A 25,683-nucleotide genomic window follows, 5' to 3' on the forward strand; every position below is an offset into this window, starting at 1 on the left:
GTTAGCTGACGTGAGGGAACCCCACAGGTGAGACAAATGCTGAGGTTTTACTAATTTTGCATTATTCCACTCTGAATGGCCAAAGCAGAGGTTTATGCAGTAGCCAGATGCCCCTTTGTATTAATACTGTCCAGTGGCAGAATGTGGATTCTTGCTTCTCTTTTGCTAAGGCTGGGATTAAATGCATGAGGCAGTATTTCTTGTTCAGGCTTGGATGTTTATTAGCTCTTATCTATATTACACTTTCACTGTGAGTTCTACAGCACTTCACTCCAACAAACTAAAAATGGAGCTGTATTTCTCTCTACAAGGCCTTTTAATGATAAACTGGCTGATTAAGAAATTATATGTAAATTATTTTTACTTTTAACCCAATAACCTGTGGCCCTCAATGAGGACTTTTTTATCCAATTACACAAAACCATCCCAACCCATGAAAAAGAAGGTGAAGAAGAAGGACTAGCTTTCACTCTAAAACCTCCATCTTCCTTTATAGATATTACTATATTCTAAAACTTTAAACTCTATGTTTTCTTCCATATAATATTGTATTCAAACTCCACACCCATAATCCCAGTTATATAATTCAATTTTGGAAGCCTTCTCCATGGCCTCTGGTCAAATGCAGTGCTCCCTTGGGGGTCAGCACAGAAAGTCTAAAATTCTCAGCAAGAGGATTCTAACATCAGAACACTGCAATGCTTTTCCTATAATTTTTCAGTTGCTCCTGATAAAGGTCCTGAACCCCTTTTGTCACACAGCAGATCCAGACATCTAGAAGACTAATGAAGTACAGTAAGATTTTTTCAGTGCTAAAGCTTTATTCTGCATGTTTTGGCTGGTTGTGATATCCATATATTTAAAGCTGATGATTCAATATAAATAATGTTAAATTGAAAGTGCAAGGTTAAACTTTTAGAAAGGAAATAATTACCTTGTGCACGCAGTAGTCAAATCATTCCCTCCCTAATCCTGAGTGCTGGATTTACTTTGAACTAGGGATAGAGAACTCATTACAGAAAATTTCAAACCAGCTAGCAAATTGTGGGTTCAAAAGTAGCTCTAAAGTAAACTGATGAACGAGATCATCAGAAGATAAGAGGTGTGTGAGAGACATTGATTTTTTTATGCCTGGCTGCAGAATATTAGGAATATTCACAGTGCTCTGCCTTAGAACGTAGATTCAATCCAAAAAATTTGATAAACATCTGTAGCTGCTGAGCATCTTATTTTACCTCTATTTTATAATCTCTCTGTCAAAACATAACTTTGAGGTTATAACTGTGGTCAATTGAGTAGGAAGATTTTCTTTCATGTAGCAGTTAAAAAATAAAAAACTTTGGGGTTCATTTTAGTGGCGCCAAGCAAAGCATGATTGCTATTTACAGGTATATTTTACTTTTTGTTTTCTTTATGTCTAATACAGATTCAGGCCCTGGTTTGATATTATAAATCACAGTACTTTTTTTTTATTGAGTGTGTATAGATAGTTTGGATTTAAAATAATACAGTTTGACTTCCAATGAACAATGTGAATTCCCTGACTTAATATATTTAACAGCATAAAGAGTAAAAGGTAAGATCAGTGTCTTTATTCTATACTTAGGCACAGGGTAAGTTTATTGCTCTTACCTTTACATTACAGTTCATCTACCTTCCCTATATTTACAGAATTTTTATTAATTTTAATAACTGACATATATAATATGGCTTTCAGGAAGTTGCTTCAAACTCATTTCTGCTTCATAAAGTAATTACAACCACTTGGCCAAGTTCTACACTTGTTTACAGTCTGTCTAGTCCTTATGAGTTAAATTAACTTTTCATATGAATTGTGTAGGTATGTTTATAGCAGAAGACATAGAATCTTTATATGAGGCAACACAGTAACTATTTTTAATAATTATTTTGTTGTAAAATATTTTGTTTCTCTTTGATTTACTGGCCAACCAATGGTAATCAGTGTGAAATTTATCATAGGTATAGTATTTATGGAACTTAGGATTTCAGCCTAGTTTTGGACTTTGTTTCTGGTTATTTTCTGTTTAATAGCACCAATTTGAAATTTTCCTTGGCTGATACTTTTCTTTGGCAGCTCAGGTTTCCAGTGGTGGTTAATTTTCTCAGTCTGCATGATCACAGAATGGCCTGGGTGGAAGGGACCTTACAGATCATCTTGTTCCAAGCCCGCTGCCATGGGCAGGGACAGCTTCCACTAGACCAGGCTCAGAGCTCCACCCAGCCTGGCCTTAAACCCTTCCAGGGTTTGGGCATCCAGAACTTCTCTGGGCAGCCTCTTGCAGTGCCTCACCACCTTCACAGCAAAGATGTTTGTGTGGTTTGAACTGCAGCTTATTGGTGTGCTTTGATTTTAATTGCTTTTACCTTTGTTTTTTTTTCTTCTTGTATGTTTTTTTGGTTGTTGTTTTTTTGGTGATCAGCTCTTCTTTGTGAAAGTAAGAAAAATTGACAGGAAGGGATCAAAATAGGACATATAAAGCTTTAGAATACAATGCGGAAGGCTTTTCCTTGCTTGAAGTTCTGAGATAAGGTTCTTTGGTTTTTTTGTTGCTGTTTTTTGTTTGTTTGTTTGTTTCTTGTGTTTTTTAAATAAGAAATTGTGGTAAAGAGGAAAATATTGGAAATTGGATCTTAATTTGTAAATTACAGTCACATTGCCTACTGAGGCATAACTACTATTTCTCTAATTTCCTTCAGGGTATACTAAGGAATTTATGTTAAAAACCCCCAAACCCATAAGTCTCAAAATTGTAGTAAAAACATAAGAGCAGCCATTACGAACTCCAGGCCTGTTGCTAGTGCAATTCTACTTTTCCACTACTGTTTTTCCAAAGATTGCCTCCTTTATTGATACCCTGGTGTTACTTTGGTCTTACCATTGACAATGAGAGTTGAAGTACAGACAGAAATGTTGCACTAAGAACGAAACTTTAGTAGTTGTAGATTTTTCTTATATATATAAAATATTTTGTTTGTGGGCTATTAACATCCTGTCAGTGCCAGAGGTTTGCTTTCCTGGAACAGTAAGAATAAAATCAGTGTGAAGTCTATGATAGATTAAAAAGGCAGTTTCAATCCAGATGAATGAAGTGTATGCAGTAGAAGAAATATTAGGAAGAGAAGACCAAACCTGGGGAAACAAAAAGGCAAAGGGTAGGTGAAAAAAAGTCAAGATGTAAAAAACACGTTATTCGGGTAATAATGAAACAAGAACCATTGAGATAAAATTAAATAGGTATTAATTAACAAATTAGCCTGATGTTGTACTCGAGCATTTGGGGTACAGTCAGTATGTAATTAAAAAAAGGATCTAATTTAATTAATATTAGACAGCGAGATGCAATATGGTTCCTAATTAAGTGTTACAGCACAAAATTCTTGAAAGCATATTAATCCTGTTTGGTTTTTTGTTTGTTTAGAGTTTAGGAAGTCTTAAACAGATGCAGACTGTCTAGTAGGTCTGAAAAATCCAAGGATGGATTGCTATTGTTTAAACTTGTTTCCTGTGGGGAAAAGGTGAATCCCTATTTCTTGGTTTGTATCAAGGACTAAAAGAAAAAAAAATTCTTGTGAAGCTGGCAGCTGAATGAAATGGAATATTAAATCATAGCACAGATAAATCTGCTTTACAATCTAGTCTGAGTACTCCTGCTAAGTGAGTTCATTTGGCCTGTGTGTGTTGAACACAGCTGAACACAAGGACTCATGTCTAGGAATTCAGGTATATTAGTCACACTTAGGAAACAAGAGACCTTATAAGGTAATAATATTGCCTGAAGTAGCAATACTGAACTTTCGGGCAGGAATTGCCCAAGATTTGGAGTTTTTTAATAGTTCATTCAATATTTTCATAAATACATTTTCATTAGGATTTAAATACCCTTAGCAGCCCAGGAGAAAGAGATACTGCAAACTGGATCCATACTCAGAAAACTAGAGGTCTGTGGGTGGGACAAGTGGAAAACAGATTTCAAATGTTATTCCACAAAAAGGTGTTTCAACTCCACATCTTTTTCTTGCTGCCTCACTGACCCAGTGTGGGTCACAGTTCAGTGACAAAGTTTGGTGACTTGGATGGTGTCAACACCTAAAATTCGAATCTTTGCTGTTAAATTGGCTTTGTGTAAGCATGGACAGCACAACACATACAGACTGAGTGTACAGGCTGCCTTTCAATTATATGTGTTTTAATTATAGCTTTAATACACCACCCTTTGCACTCTTTCCTGAAGGAGAAAAAGGCTACAAATCTATGTTTTTATGTATTTCAGCTGTATGCACATGTGCACTTTTCCTTCTGCATATGATTTCCATGTAAACAAAGACAGAAATATGTGAATGTCATTTAAATATATTGGGGTTTATAAAATCCATATGAAAGCTTAAAATTAAAGAGTTAAAAAACCAAGCATCTTTGTGAGCTAAATTTATTTTGGGTTAATCTTATAATTTTCTAGTTGAGTTAAGTAGAATTAGGTTCATCTTAAGTTGTCCATAATCAAATTCTGATTTTCACCTTTTATTGCTTAAGATGTCCTGTTCAGCAGAACTGATATTCTGTAAATACAGAGGTGTTCTGGCTCCACTTCATGTTCATTTTACAGATTTCAAATAGAATTTTCATGTCATGCTGCATGTGGGACAAAATCTCATGCAGGTTGGATCAATATTGGGAAAAGGAAAGGTGAAAAGTGTTTTAGAAAGAAAGATGTACCCAAGCAGGTCACTCCGAGTGAGGTCAAAGTGGATAATTATAAAAATGACCTCCTCTTTCAAGTATTAAAATGGTTGTCCAGAAAGTGCAAGGAGAGAGAGTGGAAAAAAGGAATGGTTGCCAGGAAAAAAAAACACTTTTTTTTTTTCTTTTTCAAAATTAACTAGGAGATAACATGCTGTGTTTGAATAGAAGTTAATCACACCTAATGTTGGTGCTTGGATACTTGGTGAAGTCTCTTTTCTGTGTTGTAAATCCCATACATTAAAGAAAATGCCCAGTGGAAAACAGAAACCAGCCAGATGTCTAAAACTAAGATCAGAACAAAACCAGAAGAAAAAAACTGTACTGGTTCTTCACAAAATTGAGCAATTGAACAACTTGAGGAGTGGAGTTATGGACTTTTTAGTTTTATTTTCTGTTTCACAAAGAAACTCACCCATAATGAATAGCACTGATTTGACAAAAGTTAATGAGTGGAGTGGATAAAAGCTAGAGATGTCTATTTTGCATTACAAAACATTTTAATGTTGGTTTTTTTTTCTGATTTGGAGCAAAACCAAATTAAACATTTAATGTTTCAGAACTTTTCATTATATGAGGATATCATGTAGAAGAAAGGCTGCTTTTTTGAAAATGAAATTTTCCCCTCTGTGTGTATTTTTCAGTTGTGCCTAACTTTTATTATGCCTACAATATTTTACACCATCAAGAATCAAAATATTAAATTAATTTGCTATATTTACATATAGCTCATTTAAGGACAGCTGCTTTTCATTGAATGCTATTTGAAACATCCCTGCTATTTAGATTTCTGCATCTTGTGGCACATTGGAAAATTTTTAGTATGAATTAATCTTTATGGATAGAAAGTTTCCAGAATAACTGAAAAAAGTTTGACATGATAGCATATGCTTAGGTATTTCAGACTTTTTAAATGTCAAGAAGTTAATGTTTTTGTGGGTTTTTTTTTTTTTGGTTTATTTTTTGTTTTTGTTTTATTTTTTAATACAGAAAAATAAAACATTTCCCCTGGGAAAGATCACTTATGTATATGGGAAAATGAATCTAAGTCAAAACCTGTAAAAATGTTATCGGGGAAAAAAGCTTTAGTTGGCATTAGTGGAATTTCCTGACTGAAACTTTCAGTACATAATTAGGACAAAAGTAATTTATATTTGGATGCTTATAGTGTCAATAGATGTTCTCTTTGGAATGTTCTCTGTAGAAAAATGTTTGGAATGTCTGCATAAACTAAGAAAGTAGTGCTGTCTAGCTGTGGCTAAGTTACAGTCCTGGTGCAACTCTCGTTCAGTAGAATACCATTTCTACATTACTCACAGAAATAGTTTCAGCTTTGAAAGGTACCATCATTTCAACCTCTGTGTAGATAGCAAAAAGCTAATCACATGAGTTAAAAGTATTGGCAAATTAATATCTGGCTGCACAAATCATAAATATCTTGACATCATAGGTTTAAATGCTTTCTACAATCAATCCAATGGTTTAGATTATTTACCTTATGAGTCCCACAAGGAAAAGAGAGCTGAAATACCTGTATCATAATATTTCTCATAACTGATTAATGTCTGCCTTGGGAATTACATGATGTTCAGTGTATTTATTTTTTGCTACTTCTAGTGCTAGGTAGAATTTTCCATAAAAGATAAATGTATTCTTGGTCCCTCAAGCAATAGAGGAGTAGCTAATATTTGTGTGTTACAATAGTGTACAGCCATCCAGATGTATGCTATGTTTTCTATTTTCCAAATAAATTTTTAGAGTCACTTGGGTTAACAGGAGAGCTAATATTTCAAGAAGAGTTTAAACAAACTGGTTTGTTAATTTTTCCCTGGGGATCAAAAGCGGGAAATAGGGAAATGGCTAATAAGAGCAACCTAGAGCTAGTGATATTGTGCTGATAGAAGGAACTGAATTAACTCAAATGTGTCACATTGATTTAAGATGCCTGTGATGTATTACAGAATGTGTTCTTGCCCTGCATATACCATTGGAAAACAAACCATGCATTTTATTACTGTATATCTTAAGACCTTAGTAAAAACTTAGCCAAAGCAAACTTATCTTTAATGTCATGTGTGTACTTGTTTTAAGATGAAAAGACATGAAAATATAAAAGAATTTGTAGGAAGAAAGTAACATACATGAATGGCTGTTCTGATTCTTTCTGATCTATGAAACTTCCAAGATTTTCCAATACTCCCTTGCACATCTTTTTCTGAATGAGGCCAGTGTTTGCAGAAGGAACGTGGGGAAGAGCTGTTTATGCAGAGGTTTGGTCCCCTCTGGAGGAAAAAGAAAAGGTGTGTGGCAGTATGGCTGGCCCAGCTGGGAATGGCTCTGCTGGACCCGGAGCAAGTTTCTGGCAGCTCCTCACGCAAGCCACCCCTGTGATCCTCCCACTACCAAAACCTGGTCATGTAAACCCAGTACAGTACAAAATGTACATTACAGTACAGTAAGATTAATGGACATAGATTTCTTACCAAATGCAGGGGAAAAGCTGAAGGAAAAAAAAAAAATCCGTACCATTGCTTTTCTTCTAGTTCAATTATAAAGCAACAACCTGATATTTAATTTATTTATAGATATTATAATCTATGTGCTAAAAGTATGAGGTAAATATTGCCAAGCCATGATTTAACTCTTATTTCTGTTCTATTTTGCATTATACTAAAAATAGGAAGGCAAAACTAAGTAGCCATGTTCACCCTTGCTTCTCTCCATAACTTAAAATTTTATAGAACCCTTTTTTTGTGAGTCACTTTGTCTTTTCTGTCTTGCTTTACTAGTGACTTATTTACTGCTTGTTTTCTGACTTTTTCAGCCCTTTGACAATAAAGGTTGTGCTCATTTAGAGAAGAATAAAACATCACAACAAATCCAGGCTAGTTTATTCCCAGACACTTCAATCACGACCTTGGAGTGAGCTACCCACCAAGGAGGAAGGGCTGGCCAGTAGCTTGTCCTGACTCATCTGATGTGCCAGGGTGAATCTGGAAGATACTACTGATACTAAGCAAGAGGACAAGAAGGAGAGCCTGAGAGAGTCATTGCTGGTCACTGAAAAATAGAGTCTTATTTTTGGATATCCTGCAAAACATAAAATATTTTTAAATAGGATCTCAGAGTCAGCAAGACTGATAATAACTAAAATTACAATCAGGTAAAAATTATTCTTGTTTTGTTTTTGTCAGTGGCTGTGATTTTAACTGCAGTGGTTCTGTTACCTCATTTATACTGTTCTTTTTCTCATTGTAATTTTGATAAATTAATGGAAGAAAAAGCAAGAGAGAGAATCTTTGACTTCTCTTTTTGGACCTGTATGCTGAAAGAAGGATGAGATTATAATTTCAGTAATTATAATTTTCAAAGCTCTTGTACATAGGAAGGTATCTTTTCCATTAGGGTTTAATAACTCATCTAGTATATATATTAATTTCACTCATATTCACCAAATTTCTCTGATACTTTTAATCCTATGGGTAGCTCCTTAACAAAAGTTTTGCAAGTGACTCTGAAAAAAATACCTTTCCTGATATCAATATACATGCCTTCAAGGCCCTTAGGAGTTATTTACATCAACCAATAGTAGGAGCTTCTCTGTATAGCCTGAAAAAAACCCAGAAAACCCCCCACATATCCTATGCAGGATTTAGCCTCTTTTACATCTCACCACCTGGCTTACAGGGTTGTATATCTTTCAGCTGAATCATTTATGACAAGAGAAGCTGTTAAACTTTCTTTTGCAGATTGTTTAGATGTGGCTGCCAATGAAAAGACATTAATAAGTTAGCTCTTGCAGCTGTGCTTGGATGTACCCAAGGCACTTTCAATTTTGCTATTATTAAAAAAATCTGGCAATTCATTTTTTTCCCTCTATGTGCTCTCGAGCTGGGCTCTTTAGGTTTGTCTGGTTCCAGAGCTAGTTTGGGTTTCCATTTGTTTCAGAGACAGCCTTTTGGGGAGGGTGCTGGGCAGCTGTTTGTGCAGAGTGTTGAGTGGCAGGCTCGTCACACATCAGGCTGCAGCAGGGCAGGGGCAGCAAGGCTTCACCAGCCACACCTGCACTGCCCAACCACCCAGAGCGGGCTCAACAAACACTTGTGCTGCTTCCCTGCTCTAATTCGCAGGGTTTTCTGTCTTGTCCAGCTGAGGAGGCAGAAATGGTGCTTTGTGTGTGTGTGTGATGAAGAGCACAGTTTAAGCATATTCATTAGGTCACATTTCAGAAAGTTAAACTCTGCTGAAATCAGTGTAAAATGTAACAACTTTTTGCAAGTTACCTAAGCAGCACTTCCATAATTATTTTTATTTTGTGACTAAGTACTGCTTTGAATGTCCTGCTATAGAATACAGAGGTACCTTGAAGTAAAAATTGGCACTGATCAGCATTATTTTATTATGAGTGTTCATGGGAGTTTTTGTGGTTTTTCCAGAATGAATATTTATTAAGAGATACATTACTCACCTATATCTGGTAATACATCTGGATAAAGGTAACAGAAAAATTATGAGAAATATGTCAGCATGATTTATGTGCAGAAAAAGTTCAGTGAAGCTTTTAAATGCATGCACTGGGAGCTTCTCTAGAGAGGGTGTACTGCTTATTCATAATCATTTGACTAGAGAGATGCAAGACACCCTTTACATCCTTTTCCTGGCAGGGTTGTTTCCTACTTGTTATATTCCTGTACTCTGTCCAGTTTAATTCTGCCACCTTGATGACTCCTGGAAAAGGCATTGCAGTACCAAGCAAACACAGCAACTCTCGTTAGCACAATTTCCAGTCATCAGTATGGGACAACATTTTCTGACCAACCTAATTTTGCCCAGTAAAACAAGTTTTTAATGTCTTCCTTATTGTTCTGCATCTCTCCCTTCTCCTAACTGCTCCACTTCTAGTATCACTATCTGAAAAGAAAAGGAAATGATGGAATAGAAAGAAAAAAACAAAAAATTTTAGAATCATCCAGCCATCATGGAAAAAGACATAGCTCCTACAAGTTTACAAAAACCTCCCCATAATTTCTATGCCATGAGGAATTAAATTTACAGTCTAACAAATGCACACAGCAATCACAAAGTTTGAGCATCAGTACATGCACTGTAGAAGTTAATGATTTGCTTAAAAATGTACTGGTAATGACCTGATATGAGCTTTTTGAGTAATTCAGTTTCAGAAGGATGCAGAGTTTTTTTACTGCAAAATTCAGACTTAATTATTAGATGTGATTTACATCCCAGCACAGGCTGTGAGAAATGTTTATTATAAACTCATAGCCGTAAAATTTTAATTATACACTGAAAAAAATCAGGTTAAGTGCAAGCAAACATTTAAAAAGATTCACTGGTTTCTTTGTTTCTAGTCCCTTTTTAAGACACAGCACTGACACATTTGCATCTTGCTATCATATCAAATCACTGATACAATAAAATGCTGAAGTGCGGGGGACAGCTCATGGAGCTTAGACTCAGGTTGAAGTGGGGTGTGCTCAGTTTGGCTCCTGGCAAATGATGCCAAGGGATCTGGAGATCACTCACAGGGATTCTCCCTGGCACTGTGGAGAAAAGAGAAAGGATTCTTGCATGATTCAATGTGAATTAAGTAAAAGCTGTTTATTGTGTCTCTAAATGTTGGTTATATTTATTTCTTATACCGGTCTACATAGAAATGCATTGTTTGATGGGTTGCTCCATTTTTTTATGCATCTCTTGTTTGGTACCTCTATTTTGTCTATGAGGTAAACACACATCTTTTTCTTAATCTAATTGGTAGATGCTGTAAGTGTCATTTTATTTGGGTTGTCACCCCTTTGTTTGTCATTAACTTTTCTGCTTCTTCTTTCTTCTTGCAACGTCAGCTTTTTATCTACAAAGATGAATATGGCTTTATTATAAAGATGACTTAATACCCGAGTTCTAGAAGGTGAAGTTGGTTCATTCAGTACATGTTCATTTTCCTGTAAATATAACCCTACAGGCCACTGTGAGCAGTTGCCAATTCTTATTGCACAGCACTGTTGCTGTGCCTATCAACAATTCTTCCTGGGATTTTACCAGCTGAAAGTTCCAGGCATACCCCTGATGTTTCCCAAATCTACTTTCAGAGGTTGGTAAACATACCTGGAGAGTTTTCTTTACTTGGATACCCTTTTTACTTGATGGAGTTTTTGGTTTTTCGATGTCTCCTTTACATTAGCCTAAATAGGGGAATTTTTTCTTTTAAAGAATTCTGAGCACTGTATTTGATAGTTTTATCATTATTTTCAAGGGGAATGTTAAAATAAGACAGAACAAAACAGAAATGTTCTCTTCCACTTCAAAAATAAAAGTAATACATATCTATGGCCTGCTAATACTCCGATAACAAAGGTGAAGTCTTTTAAATATTGACTTCATCTGTGGTTATACCACATTTGACACAATTATCTTGACAAATTACTATTAAATGGAACAGTTTTCTGTACAGATGTTTCTATGTTAGCTTGTCTGTTAGCCTGGCTGTTTATTTATCTATGCTGAGCCTCTTTGTGATGGATTTCAAAAGACCTAAATTGAATATTTTTGCCCAACTAGACTAGGTTCTAGGAAATGTTATCCTATGGCTACTTGTGTGTGTCAGATAATACAAATCACCACAGCATGCCCTCCATTAATTTGAAACATTTGCCCTGATGTCTCCTGGAAAGACTTGGTGCATCAGAAAATTAATGTATAAAGATTGTACCTGTTGAAAACCTTTTTGTTCTTCACTTAGAAGTCTTTATAGGTCAAAAGAAAATAGATTAAAATGCTCCCTACTCAACTGTGGTACTTAAAGTGCTAGTCAACCCCTGGTGGGTGCCTTTTACACCCTCCTGAGTGCTTTTCTTAAATTGATCTGGTACTGACTCTTCTTGGCATTTTTTCTTGTCATTGTAGTTGGCAGTAGCAGACTGCAATCATTGGTGGTGTTTTGTGGTTAAAATTACCTGCAAAAAACCTGTTCAGAAAGGAGTATTTTTACAGAAAGTGTAATTGGGTTGAACGTAGTTTTCTGCTGAAGTTCACAAGGTTTGATTCTGAATGCAATTATTTGATAAGACACATGAGAGAATAGGCAAATATCTAAAAATAAGTTCAAAGAAGTAAAGAAGCAGAAGAAAGTATGAAATATTAACTGATATTTTTACACAAATGGAATGAAAAATGTTAATCAACATAGAGCATCCCAAATAAATACTCAAAAATGTTTGCAAGGAGATAATTTGTCACAAGAATCAGACAGATGATATGAAAAATTCCTGTTTGTTTTTATTCAAAGCCACCGTTTGCAGAATCATCTAATTACTTGAAGCAACTGCAGCACAGCACATTTGCACATTATTTTGCTCCATTTTCTTTTTTGCCAAAAAACATAAAATCCTCTAGCTATACTTACATTTCTTTTCTGTTGCCTTGCTTTTTACATGCTTCAAACAAAGATCACAGTTTCTTTGTGTTAGGTTTATACAGACATAAAAAATGAATGTAATATCTCTCCAAAGATGTTGTAATTTTATCATGTAATGAGAACAAGAGTAAAAGAAAATTTTGGAGACAGATAATTTTTAGGAGTCTCACTGGGAGCCCTGGAATAAATACAGAAGATGTAGAAGATAAACTAGGAGTAAGAACTAAGCACCTATTCTCATGTGCAAGTACTTGAGATAGGAAAGGCAACAATAGGAGCCATCTAAACCAAGTCTAATTTATTTGTGTCAGTATATTATTATTCACCGTAGAGTGTATTGAATAACAGCCTTAGAATCATACTGTATAAATAAAAATCCTGGTGCTAGTACAGCATCTGAATCATTGTTGACTGTTCTTAAAGATAAATGTCACAAAAAGGAACAGAAGAATTTGAAGGAATACAGTTATAACTGAAGGGAAAAAGGAAAAAAAAAGAGTAGACTGGTTTTGGAGTCCCAACTTGAGATTTGCTGCTGCCAAATCATAGAAAGAGTCATGTTTTTCACTTGTAAACTGAGCAAATTTGAGCTGCAAGTGAATAGGAGACACATATAAACCCATGATGATATTTGAAAGTGCATAGCTTTGCTTTAATGGGAAATAGTTGATATAGCTGGGAGAAAATATCCTCAGCAGTATTTCAAATGTAGGACTGAGAGAAAGTCCTCTCATGGTAAGAGTTACTGCTCTTTGTTTTCTTCTTTTGTCCATTCCAATATTCTGGAGTTTGACTAAATTTATATGTACATTCATGTCTACATACCTACACATATATATTATAATAAATGCCAAAATAAATGTCAAATTTTATTGTCCTTTAAAAGAAAAGCAGAGCAGGAATACCACTTTTCGATTGCTTTGTTAAGAGACAGGATATTTCAGTTCCAAGTCCTTAATTAACCTTATGTTCTTAGGCAGTACTTATTTGTGAATTGGTGACAGCCCTACTCAACTCAGAGTCAAAACTTCTTTCCTTCCTAAAACTGATGTGATGAGAGAATCCAGGTCACTGTGGCACAACAGGGCCAGTCCTGGGTCTGCTTTCAATCTGGCACTTCACTCCTAAGTGGCCCTCACTGTCCAAGGTCAGGATTCCTGTCAGTGCAGGACAAAGCGGAACACTCTTTCCACCTTTTCTTTCTCATCTTTTAAAACACTTTTTTTTTGAAGACTGCTTTGGACCATCTCTTCCAGCACAGGGAGAACATAACTTCTTGCCCAGATCCTGTAGAATTGTCACTCCTTGTTGCAGTCATTTCTCTCTAGCCCAAACAAGAAGCAGCAAAATCAATTCGGTTTTACCCCTGTTGCCCACCTCAGAGGAGAAATTGAGAAGATAAATCTTTTAGGAATAGTAAGAAGTGCATAGGCTAAAAAAGGAACTGGGAGTTTTTCCAGGTGCTTCTTTCTGTGCACAGTTGCAGAATGTTTGTTTAAAGCACAAAGATAATTTTATAGCAGCCCTTAAAATAAGAAGTCATCCCATATAAAGGCAGTTGTCTATGCTGTAGAGCAATATACAGCACAGCCATAATTTGGCTCGTTAGTACTGTATCAAAAAGTCTCCCTAATTGCTACAATATGCACTTTGCACAATTTCAATGTGTTGAATTTTTGTCATTTATTCTAAAACTAATCCTCCTTTAAATGTTTCCTTTCTGCTGAAGTGAATTGAAGAATTCTTTAGGTAACACCATTAGCTTTTCATGGTATCTAAATCTCTTCTGCCATGAGCATCAATACCACAGTGCTGCTGTCTCCAAGCAGTTCTGCATCAGTGCTTTCAGATGGAACATGACAGATACAGTAATGTTCTCCACACAAATTGCTCTCTACATATAGGCAACAAGCAAAATAACATGGAACATTCATTGCTCTGTGACTGCAAAAATTACAACTGTATTCATTGTAGGCTGGCTCAAATGCCTGAGCCAATCATAATATACAGCAGTCATAGGGAATTTTAAAAGCCATGTTCTAAGAAACAATGCACTATCTTGTTCCTGTGGGGTTCCTGGAAAAAAAAGGATTTCAGTTGTAGACAAATTTCTTTCTCCCTTTTTTTCTCCTTTTTTTTTCTTAAAAAGCACAGAGGTGATAACTAGTTAAATGTCTTTGTGTTAAAAACTGGATTTTAGCCAATTATATTGACTGTCACCAAAAAGTTGGACTTGATAGTCTTGGAGGCCTTTTCCAGCCTGGGAGATTTTGTGATTCTATTAAATGGGTAGTTTTGCTACATTTTTTTAATGATAGTATGCTTCTCACCTTCCCTAGGTATTTTTTTAAATGGTGTAATATCATCTACTATTCTTCTTTATTTTTAATGAAAATCTGCAAAGAATACTTTATTGAAAGGATATGATTTAAAGATACCCTTTAGAAAAAAGCTGTGTTATATATTCTGAGTTAAATATATTATGACAAGTGGTGTATTCTTGGTGTGCTTATATGGTTTACTCCTTTATACACGTTTCTTTTGTCACATATCAGTTTATCAGGAAAATACAACTGAAGTTGCTATTATGTTTGAGAAAATTAAGACAGTTTTGAAGCATAGAATTTAGAACTAATATTATTGAACAGAACAAAGTATTTTATAGAAACTTACTGAAACTCAGTGTAGTGTAAATCATGCATGCAAAGTTTAAGTTACTGCCCATTAATAATCAAAGAGTTTAGTAGTAAAGTTCTTAGAATCTCAGTCTACAAACACATCATAAAAGGTGTGCTTCAGTTTTCAGACCATTTGACAGTCTGACTTAGTAATATTTTTTTGTCTTTATGAAACTGTATTATTTTCAGGCAAAAACCCTTGTCTATAATGGATCAAGTTTCCTTGTGGGAACTCTGGACTCTTTGGCACAGAGCAACACAGGAATCAAACTTGCTTGGCTCCAAGATATTTATTTTCTATCTGCAGAGAAATGGTGGGACCTGAAAAGGAAGGAAAGAAGACTCATTTGTAAAATTTTAAAAGCATTCATTAATGAATGGTGCACTTCTAATCCTGTCAATTACTTTTCCAATTTTCTCCCTCCCTAAGTCCTTCAAATCATCACTCTTTGGTTCCCCATGCTCTTTCAAAAGTTTTCATGTGATTCCTCTGCACTGTGATTGTCAGTCTGCCCCTTACTCCTGTTTGGAACTAAACTAACCCCCTTTGATTTTTCCTGTTTCTATGACATTGTTTGATCCCAGAGTTTTGGCTGTCTCTGTAATGTAGAGAGTTCCAAATCATATACCAGACATTTTTGCAGCTCAAATCTTCCAGAGCTAATCATTTTGCAAATATGTTCTCTGGGACATCTGCCTGCATTTCAGATGAGCACTCTAGAAATGACTGTCACAGTTTAAAGTGTTGCTGCTATTCTAATCCAGAAAAGGATAAAGATACTTTAAAGATTTAAGTGATGGGAGGTAACAAGAGAATAGTCAGCCTTGTACTCAATCAATGATGGCAGTGGTGTCTTTGTGAATATGAGAATAAATAGCTCCTCTTTGACATAGAAGAGAAGGGCAAATTGGTAGTGAGATGGAGGATGCTGAAGATCTAATTTAAGCACAGATATACCAGCACAACATTTGTAGCCACTTCTTAAGCTCTCTTGATGAAGGAACACAAGTTTTTGTTTAAGATGCTAAAAGCATAGCAGCCAAATTTGTGGAAGTCATATCCTAGCAGTCAAGACCAAAGAAAACAATAATTTTACCTGAAAAGATGGATTAGAGATTTACTTTCTTCCTGGTGCAGTAGAAAAAGATGTGAAATATTTAGGCATTAGTTATCAAGGTGGATCTACAAAAATGTGGAGACCTGTCCTGGCTGTCTGGAGTGATCACAGTGATCCATGGATTATATGGGGAGGATTAAGAGTCCCCTTGGATGTGCTGAACATTTTCCACTGTCTGCAATGTTGCCTGAAACAGAATTGTGGTCAAATCTGCCCATTATGCATGTGTGATGTCTTTAGGACATTGGCTTTTGCAATTCTGTTGTTCAAAGTAAATCACAAAGCTACTGGAGAATGTCTGACAAGTCAAAACTGGGATGAATTTTGGCTGTGGAGCAGTCATCAGAGACATTGATAATAATAGATTCAAGTACATGAGGTAGATGAAAATATGGCTAGAACTGGGAGAGAGAAACATTTAGGTACTGTGAACAAGTCATTTGGAGAAAGAAAAGTCTGGCAGGAGAAGGAGAAAAGACAGCAGTTACAGGAGTACAAGTTCATTTTAAAAGAGGACAGATCCCTCATATTTATCATGAGAAACATGGCTGAATGGATTTCTTGTTGGGATGCTTAATTTTCTAAGTGTAACAAATTGCAATCTAAATCTAACCTAAAATTCACTGCTGCACCGTAACTTTTAAATAACTATTTCTGCTCCAGTCAAAAGCCTGCTTTATACAATCAGAGAAGCATTTACATTATGTCTTAAGCCTTATTTTAGCTTGCCAAGTCAACAGGCTTTTTTGTCAGGCACAAACAGTGGGTGGAAGGTACCTGCCTATGCCTAGCTGCCTTTTGGGAATGTCAGGGATGGGGATTGATGCTAAGGGATTGAATGAAACAAAACTCAACAGGAGCTCTCCTTCTGAGCTCTGCTCCTTGGAGGTAAGCACAGCTACCAGAAATGGAAGGAAAAGGAAGAGCCAAACCCCAGCTGTCTGGTGTCATCTAAGCTGTTTGTGCAAGTGCATTTCCTCTTTGATGTTCTTGGCAATGGCAGCTAACCAGCTGGGACGTGTGTCAGCTTTTTCCCGGGAATGGAGGGGAGGAGGAACATTCATACACATACACTCTTGTCTCTGGTCTCTTTTGGGAAGCAGCAATTAACAGCTGAGAGGTTATTAAAAATTTCTTCCTAAATTGCATCTTATCTATGGCTTGCTCCTTTTTAAACAGTATAACAAATCTTGATGAGTGGCGGGGCTGGTTTTAAGACCACAAGACTAGAGGCAAAAATTTGATGAGGAAACAAACGAAATCATAATTATGAACCTCTGGCCTAGGTCATGTAAATGTGGGCTACTTGGTTCAGATGGCAAACACCTTGAAACCATAGTAACACCTGCCACAGGTGTAATACCTGACTAATCATTCAGCCTCATGGCTTCTGGGGCTGCTAGCTGTGCTGTTATCAGCCACCCAAACAAGCTAAGTTAGCATACCTGCTCTGCTTTCCCAGGAAGCAGTCACATCTCTGAGGGCAGCTTAAACAAGACTCTTGACTGAGGTAATGATTCTTATTTTATTTTATTTCTTTAAATTAAAAAAAAAGGCTGTAGCTGTGAACATTTGAGGCTTGGACACTTTGCTGAGATCTCTGTTAGTGTGCAGCTTTTTGTTTCATACTGTTTATAAGCTCATAAGGTTATGGTTCTTTATTTTTTTTCTAATTCCTATTTTGGTAATATAAGTTTTATTACTCTCTGCAGCTCTGAGAATTTCAGATTAGAAATTACTTTCCCACTGAAAAGTTTTGTGCTAACTTTTTCTCAAAATTTCTATAAGGCCACATAGTTCAGTGGCATTCACTTGACACATCATCTTCTATTTCTAGGAAATAAACATTATCAATTGGGTAAACAAAATGTTTTCCTTTCCTTTCATCTTTTGACTATTGAAATAGAAAATAAAATATAGGACTGTGTGAAAGAGTGGATACTATAATTAATCTATTTGTACAGCTCCTCTCCTTCTCTCATTTCTTAAACCTAGTAAAGTTGTACCGTTGCATCTTATTCCTGTGCTATGGAACACCTCCTAATCTATCAATTTAATCAGGCATCCTAAAGATTTTTGTCAATTTATCTGCCATGTCAGATAAGAAGCATTGGGCTAGCAGACACCCATCACTGTGCACTAAAAATCAGTGGAAAATAACCCTGTTTACTGCAGCATTTTATGCTGAGTGTAGTTAACGCACTGTCGTTCAGTAAACAAAGTACTTTGTAATGTGGAATACATTATTTTGCTATAAGGTATTGCAAAATAAGGTGACATATTTCAACCCTTTTCTTAGTGGCAGCATACAAGTATGAAGAGGCTGGGTTTTGATAGATTGAGCAGCACACAGCAAATCAGAAGTTACTTTTGATGGTTGCTCCTTTAATGAGATGTATCATACTGCTTGGATAAATTCTCTGCTGTGTGAAGCAACTTATCATGCCAGAATATACAGTATATTGTCATGGGCTTTTTTTTTTTTCCTTTTTCTTTTTAAAATCTTTTTGATTCTCTGGTATTCTGATGAATTATTTGCAGCATTTCCCTTTCACTGCTGCTAGAATAATCAAGTTATATTTCTTGAACATCAGTCTATCATCTTCATTGACTTCCTCCGTTGTCAAAGATGGGGAGAAGGAAAAAAACCCCACTGCTTAATTTCACAAGATATTCTTCTGTTTCCTTTGCTCCTTTGTTTCTTTGCTTCCTTTGCTTTCTTTGTTATAGCTTTTAACTTAGAGAAGACTTTTAAGTTTCTCCACTTCAGTGTAAGCTAATGAAGTCTCATTATTTATTTATTTTTTAAATGAACTGTAGTTTCACCACCATAGTCCTCTGAGCTTTAGATGCTTTCTTGTTCATAGCATCAATTAATCATTGTCAGGATTATACTTTTCTCTACATACAGAATATGCTTAAGAATTTTTGTGGTTTTTTTCCTTTGTTAAAAGAAAAAAAAAATTCAAACAACTCACACTAAAAGAAAAAAATCAAAACCCTACTAACTTTTGGTAATCAGAAAGCAGCTGTTAAATTCTCATGTTGTCCCATTTAGCGGGACTTCAGGCATAGTTGTTGGAGAGTTAATGACCTATTTCAGTCTCAGTTTCCTAGTTTAACTGTGGTAAACTTATTTCTTTATAACAAGCTGCCCCTGAAAGTGTGCATCTCTACTTGAACAGTTAACATTGTGATGCATATCCAAAATTTGCTTTATTTCACATAAATAAGACATCAAATTCACAAAGGCCAAACTATAACAGATTTCCTTACAACACAATATTTTAAAACTGTTGTTATTTTGGGGGTTTGTGGATTTTTTCCTGGTAAGTTAATTTCAAAGACAATTCATTTATTTATATTTCAAATTACTGAACTTCTTCTCTGACCTCCTGCAACAGCTCTTGCATCTAGCAGAAAAGACAAGTGGGTATATCAATTTTCCTTGGAAAATTTAGGACATGTCTATTTGGGGCATTTTTGAAGTTGAGTTGCTTCCACCATTTACAAGCCTCATAAAAGTGTCATGAAAACAAAAAGGTCACTTCTGTCTTCTTTGAGTGAGGTTTCTTATAGTTCAGATAACGTTTGTATAATCCTGCTTTAGCAGATCCCTCATTGGAATCTAATTTTAATTAATCCATTTAATTAATGGAATCTATTTAATTTACTGGTTTGGGGACATTATAGATGTTTTTCTATGTTTGCCTTCTACATCCCTTAGAAGGTTTGTCTTTCTTTTTGAGAATCAGGTTGTTATGTTCTGACCAGATTAAAGTTTCACATATTTATCTCAGTTATTTTAACATTCTTTCTTTTTAGATTTATCTATTAATATTTATCTCCATTTCAGGTTGATAGTCTAGTCTCATGCATACATTGTCTCCCATTACAGAGCCAGCAAATTTCAACCCACTCAAAAACACAGATACAGACTCCAAATACAGCCATGGCACTGTCATAATCATCTTTCCAACAGCTGAGGATATTTATTGATAGGCAAGCCAGACAAATACTGCTTTCAGAGCCTTGCAGGCAAAAAAGTCCAATTTTGCATCTTTTTTTTGCATGGAGCAACAGAACCTCTTAAATAGGACAGAGCCCATTTTTGACCAAATGTTTTAGACCATGCAGTCATGTCCACAGAAGTTTGTTAGTCCAGTGGCACAATAAAAAAACCTGTGCCATTAAAGCATCAGCTGTGGAACTAGTGAGAGAACTTTTTTCTGTGGGGGTCTGGTCCATAAAGCTGTTGTTTAAACCAAGGGAAGTCATCACTGTTGAAACAACAGTCAAAATTACATAGATTTGCACTGAAAATACCAGGTTTCCTTTCTCTTAATTCCACCTCAGTGGTTCAGTATGTCCTGACATTCATTTCTGGAAAATCATGAGCAAATTCATGGGAAGGATAGAGTGATTGTGTCTTTTATCCTCCTCTCTTTGTGATATTCTTTATAGAATATGGCTCATTTTCCCATGTTGTTAAGGTCAGTATGGATTTTAGAAACTGAAGGAAAAAGGTTTGACGGATGGAACCTACTGATGATTGGAACTTACTGTATAACTTCTTGTAGGTCTTTTATATTCCTCCAGGCAATTAAGAGTTTATTTTCAACAATAGCTCCAACAAATCAGGCTCAACTGAATAAATGCTTACAGAAAGAGAATAAAGACAGTAACTGTATTGAGATTGTGATGGACACGCTTCTGAGTGTACAGAAAACGTGAAGTTTTATTAAGTGTCCATACCATGTCCCTCATATATTCCCTTCCAAGTTGTGTCTTCCTCTTTGACTTTTCCCCCTGCTTTTGCAATGTCTGTGAGCTTGGATTTGGCATGTTTTGGTCCTTTGCAATGCAGCTCATTTCCTCACTGACCATTTCTTGAAGACGCTAAAACTCCCAATTTTCTGTTTTTTTGGGCTTTTTTTCAATTGCATTTCATTTGATCCTATCTCCTTTCCAGAGTGTTTGTAAGCCTTTCTTTTCGGATTCTCAAGATTCCGTTTCCCTTCCAGAAAGGAAATTTCATTTCCTTTCGGGAAGGGAAACGGAATCTTGCAATTTCAATGGGGACCAAAAAAGGAATCTTTGGTGCATGTCCCTGCATTTGATGATGCACTTGATGATGCATGTCCCTGCCTTTTGATGGCTTTGACTTTGGGAAAGTTTTTTCCTTTTTTTTTTAGTTTTTTTTAAGTGTCCATACCATGTCCCTCATATCTTCCCCTCCAAGTTTTGTCTTCCTCCTTGACTTTTTCCCCTGCTTTATTCAATATTTTGATATTAAAGTTCAAAAAAAAGTTACATTCTTCTTATCCAGAATCCTCTGAGTTAAACTTCCAGTCATATCTATGTGTTGTGATCTACTTTATATTTTGTATTTATACAGCAGAAATCTTTGGAAAGGCTTTAGATTTGTAAAAAGCACAGAGGAAAGTCTCATTATCTGAGAGAGTATGAACTCGGGTTAACGATTTTGAACTGCTAGAAAAATAATTATGTCTACAAAATCTCTAATGCACAATATAATCTGTACAATCTCTAAATATATTTTTGATTAGAAAATCACACTTCTCACTTAATGAGCTTTGATACATGAGCACCTTTTGGTGGCAGAAGAAGCAAAAATTTTATGGATTTGATGCAGCCAAAAATATTTTAATATTTTACCTAAAATATTCATAAGGCAGGAGGATTTAAAACATGTAGAATATAGCTTACATTTAAAAAGCAGAAAAACACTTTTAGTATATACCTCAAATGATAAAATAATTGAGAAATTATGCAAATTTTATGATAGACCAGAAAAGCAAGTAGATTTTTATCTAATTGCCACCTTTTGCTGATTCAAGTATGTTAATCATAGGGAACCCTAATCGTTTTATCAGGCTTTACTAATATATTCAGGTAAAATGAACAAAATAATTAAATGTCTAAATACTGATTTAAAGGGCTTAATGAAGTTTTGCACTCTGCTTAACCCAGGTTAAACTGTAGTTTAGACACCTTCATCCTTCTAGGTTGTTGAATGAGACTGAGATGGCAGGATCTAGACAGGATGCTGACAATTTCTTCCCTCCAGTGCAAGGAAACTGTATTTTCTGAGACTCGATAAATTCCTTACTTCTGTTTCTTCCTAACCCCTGTAAAAGGATGTACTAAAACTTTCAAAAGATTCTGTGTGTTGTACAATGGTTTAGAAAAGCCTGGCAAAAATGTGCTGATGAAGAGTGGAAAAGGAGGTTCAGGTTTGCTAAAACTTCAACACTTCCATGTCTTCAGAAGGAGAAAGGCAAAGACTGCTCACCCACCCTGCAGAGGAGTGGTTAACTTTGTGTGATTGGGATTAGGGAAGCTCTGCATCCTTCCAGCTTTAGCTCTCAGCAAAATCCCAGTTTCATTCACACTTTTACTGTGAGATTTTAAGTAATACAAAATTATTGGAGGCTGTTGTGGGGGGACAGCTATCAAGAGCAAGAACTTTTAAATTCTTTCTGTCTTTCCCAGCTCATTTAACTTCATGTTATGGACAACACCTGCTCTCTGATGTCCTGTCTCCAACTCCTGCACCTGACTGCAGCTTGTGATAGCACCGTTGCCAATGCAGCCAGTGTTATCATTTTTTTCTGCCTTTACTCCTCTGTTAAAATTACTCTGCTGTTCACAGGCCAGAGGATTTCATCATGATACCATTTTTGGGGGTTGAGTTAGAGAAGCTGTTGTCTGGACATTCTGGCACTTAGGTGCTGAGGAACCTGTACCCCCAGTGATTTGCCTGTCATTTTTGGATGTTCAACCTTTGGTTTTAGTGAGTCAATTGTTCAGGGATGGGAAGCACACAGTGGTTCATCAGTATAATTGTGTTTATAAAAACACACCCACAAGCCTGAATTTGGAGCTCACTAGAACCATATTTTAAAAATTTGGATTTTATATAGAAATATGAGTTATCGTTGTTCAAATTTCCATCTCTTTTCTTCAAACTCTCTGAAAATAATGAAGAAATATTTTCTCTTCATGAGCATGGGAAAAAATAAAGCAGAAATACCTGTGGCTTAAGTCACTATGGGAGTTCTTTTTCATCACTTGTCCCAGTGTTATAATTTTGGTTTTTTAACATTTCAATGGTTCCTGAATCAATAAGACTGATTGTGGTTCTTTGGACTGCTCTTTGCCTTTTATTATTGTTTCTCTTGAATTTTGCCGTAGAAATTCAATAGAGAAGTTCTGAAGAGACAACTGCATGCTGTGGTTCAGGAAGATGTTGCACAGAAACAGTAGGATTGTGGTAGATTATGGGCAGTACTAATAATTAAAACATTTCTCACAGAAGAGTGAGTCTGCACAGCTGAGAGATGAGGGACCACTCATTCTCATAATTTTAACATAGAATTAATTAAAGAGATGAAACCAAAATTGGTTGAAAGTTGCAGGAGACATGTGAACAGTGACCTTTGAAGAAGAGGAAAAAAGAAGTCCAGACTCAAAATACAAGCTGGGGGAGAAGAGGTCACTTTCTCTTTACCCCTGAGCTTCACACTAGGCCAGATGTTCCTTATGATCAAAACAGCAACCTTCATTATTCCTTTACTTTACTTTTCAAGGATGCATAGGTTCCAGCTAGAGCTGTTATTAGATAAATGTCATCATTTCAGTTTTATAAACAAGCAGGTTATTATAGAGTCCTGTGTTTTCCAACTTCCACTACACAATGTTCTTTTGTATGCCTCAGACAATGAGCTGACAGCTCCATGGAAATCTCTCACAACGTTCTGTAGTCAAAAGTGTTATGGAGTTCACTGGAAGTAGTAGAATGCATAATGCATTGAAGCAATGTTTTAGGCATTTATATTAGACTTTTAATGGAAAAATTAAAAAGTAATGCTGCTTTGCATTGCAGTAACTGTACATCAACTGTATGTCTTCATTTCTGGCACATGAAGGGTAGTTTCCATAGCAGCAGCATCTGTAGCACTGAGCAACATGGAAATTGGATTTTTTTGCTCTTGTGTTTCACAGATTAGAAAGGTAAAATGTATGGAGATAGGGGACTGTATGTACTGCAGAAATGTGATCTTTAAAACCTACTTTTTCTTTCAAAAATTCTGAAATTGTAATAGAAAAAACCCCAATTCTTGTACTTCTTTCCTTAATCTTCATATATGGCCTAATAAACGTTTATGGCAGCTATTTTCGGTTTTGACTGACAGATCTAGAAAACTGCAGAACTCTCTGTCCATCTCCTGGTATCATTTATTTTCTGGCAATTCCTTTACTATTGGCCAAAAGTGACTAATAATTAAGGCCTGTTGCACTGAGACTTGATTTTTATCTTTCATTCATTTCTGTAGAAACAGCATTTGAGGTATGCTACAAATAAGAAATACCACATATGGCAAATCTACTATTTACTCAAATTAATGATGATTTTTCTTTCAAATTCTCTAACCTGAGAAGAAAGATTTGCTTTTGTTATATGTACAGGACTTAAAAATGCAATTACATATTCTAAGGTATACATTCTCTTAGATAGAATCATGATAGAAATATCTTCAGAACAAAAAGAAAAGACTGAAAGGTATTGCAAAGCTAGCACAATGGTGAATTTGATATAGGAAAGCTTAAATCAGAACAAACTCTGTAGTCTCAGAGTTGCTTCTTTCTAATTTAGCAAGAAGTGGCTCAATTTTTTTTTTTTAATATGTAAGTCAGATTTTTATTTACGTTGTTCTTTTAAAGGGAGTGAAATTTTCATCATTGGTTAAAAATCTTCTGAAGCTCCTACCTGGTGAAAGAGCATGAAACAACTTTAAATTAATTATATGTTGAAAATATTATTTAAAGACAAACTTAGTTTCTAAATATTTTACCATAAATTCCAGGAGAAGCTGTGCAGTATTGACAACTGACAAGTTCACAAGGGAGAAATTCTTTTCAGATACTTTTTCTTTTAAATTCGGTCCTAGCACCCTGTGCAGATACTCCTCCATGATGGTTGTTATTTTAGTAGGGAATAGAAATTTAGAAATTATCTTTTTACTGGGGCTTTGCTCCCGTACTCCTTTAAGCACTCTGAAAGTTGATCTTAGACACATTTTTAAATTTTGTTTTGCATTTTTCTGTCCATCCTACTGACTGAATGTTTAAGCAGCATCAAGTCTACAACTCTCTTTTAAACAGCATTTCCTTGAGGTGTTTAGGGATTTTAAGAAATAAGACACCTACCGAAGGATTAATCTATAAACAATAGCTATTAGCTACTTAAAGAATAAATATTCTTTATTTGTTTCGTGTAGATGATTTAATTTTCTTAAAATACAACTTCTACATCCATGAGCCTGGACTAAGGAATTGTTGGCCTACTGATCACACTACTTTCTGTTCTTGAAACTTCCTGAAAAGTTATTTACAGATTCAAAATTAAATAAAAGATGCACCATGTTTTGGTGCGTGGATACAAATTGTAAAATTTCATGTTTGCTTTTAAACCCAGCAGCTTTCCAGTAGTTTTCAAACAAGGACATTTGCTAGGTTGCATAATGTCAAGAAAGCATAAGTTTTCAGCACTAGGTAGTCCTGTTATTTTTTCTCTATTTAGTTTATTACAGACTTTCTACTTAGCCTTTGTTTTATACAAATGACTTATCATCCAGAAGAGAATAAAGAAATATTGTTCTTAGGTAGCCT

The sequence above is a fragment of the Molothrus aeneus genome, chromosome 6, assembly GCF_037042795.1.
Source record: "Molothrus aeneus isolate 106 chromosome 6, BPBGC_Maene_1.0, whole genome shotgun sequence".
In the NCBI taxonomy this organism is placed as follows: domain Eukaryota; kingdom Metazoa; phylum Chordata; class Aves; order Passeriformes; family Icteridae; genus Molothrus; species Molothrus aeneus.